We start from the raw sequence: 1,773 nt of genomic DNA on the forward strand, positions 1-1,773 counted from the left end.
TATTCAAGTTGGCTAGTCTCTTTGTTCTCATCCCTGGCACTACTCCTACTTTCTTGGATGAAGCTTTCCCTAACACCACTGTCGAAAGTGACCCTTTGTTCGTCAATCCGTTGCACTCTGAAGTGTTTCCCATGCAACCACAAAGCTCCATGTTTGTGATACTGCAGCCACAAAATTGAAACATACTTAAAGTTATTAAAGTAATGTTATCATGTGGAGCTCGAAAAAGAAGTTGTGAAGATATACATGCCAATCGCAAGCCCTTGGCATCTCCTCTTCCTCTTCAATAATCAACACTCCGTTCCTCTTTGCCTCTGAGATTGTCGCATCTAACCACCGCCTAGTTGGAAAGTTAAGCAATTTCTAAAGATGATCTAGAAAAGGAAGGTTTCTAGTGGCACGGTTACGCTTGAATTGCAGGCAATCTATCAAGCGTTGTTGCTTTTCACCTTTTCACCTTTGCTTCGTACCTCTCTAGCCACTTTTGCATGATGTCTGAATTGAGAAGGCAGAATCTCATAACCTTTTCTCGCATTGTGATGTCCACTTTCCTAATGATGCCTTGTCCTTGTGGCTCGTCCCCTATCACCTTGACGCTAACCTTAGTAGTCTACATTCGGGGCATCTCTAGATCAATTGAGACAAAAAATTCACTGATGAGGACAAAAGACTCTTGTAGAGGCCATCCTTCAGCCATGCTACACTTGGGGCAAGCCCTTTGATGAACGAACCCCTTTAAAGTCGTCATAAATCTCTCCAAGAAGAACATCCACCTACTATGGACTACCCCAATAACTGCAACTTCATCGACCAAATGCACAAGTACATGAATTTGGATGGTAAGAATGTTTGTTGGAAAGTACTTCTCCACCATGCACACTGCTTTAATAGCATTTAAGCGTGTTGCATCGATGTTGTCTTCTCTTATCTCTTTTTGTATTGATCTTGCGTACCAACTCACTAATTTTGTAGATTGTTCTTCTAATGTCATTTTTCAAACAATCCTTTATGGAAATTTGTAAGATAATCTATAAAAATTTGTGTCAATCGTGGGACTTAAGACCACTAAGATTTTCATCTCTCGTAAAAGCCATTTTCAAACATCGCATGCACCCAGTGGGAGTCTTGAATGAAGGTATAGAAAAATTTCCATTGGGTTTAAGTCGAAGCCACATCTTTGGCATTTGAACCACAGCCTGCATGTCGTCTCTTTGGGCCTTGCTCTCCCTTTTTTTAGTGATGGTTTTCCATATGATCTCCCCCACATTCTTGAAGATGTGCATTGGGTTGAGTATATGATTAATCAGTAGGTCACTCCAATACGGGAGTTCATGGAAAATAGAAAGTCTTTTCGTTCCAGGTGGCATGAAATCTCCCCTGTTTCGCCACATGTTTTTCCAATCGCTCACTTTCAGTGGATGCGTGTCATGTTTGCATATGTTTGGTCCACGTATCTCATGTCCTTCAGGAAAAATCTACCATGCTCCTCCTCATAAACTGTCTTGCTCAAATGCTCAGAGATGCGGAAGCCAAGTCAAGGACCACATTTTGGGCATGCATGATTGCCCGAGTAACTCAAGCCTAAAAAAGCACAAATTCAAAATATAAAAGCGCTCGCATAGCCAGGAATAAGATGTGTTTTTCCAATCGCTCACTTTTAGTGGATGCATGTCATGTTTGCATATGTTTGGTCCACGTAACTCATGTCCTTCAGGCAAAAATCTACCATGCTCCTCATAAACTGTCTCGCTCAAATGCTCAGAGTGGTGGAAG

Source organism: Adiantum capillus-veneris, chromosome 1, assembly GCF_014529385.1.
Source record: "Adiantum capillus-veneris isolate H3 chromosome 1, ASM1452938v2, whole genome shotgun sequence".
NCBI lineage: Eukaryota > Viridiplantae > Streptophyta > Polypodiopsida > Polypodiales > Pteridaceae > Adiantum > Adiantum capillus-veneris.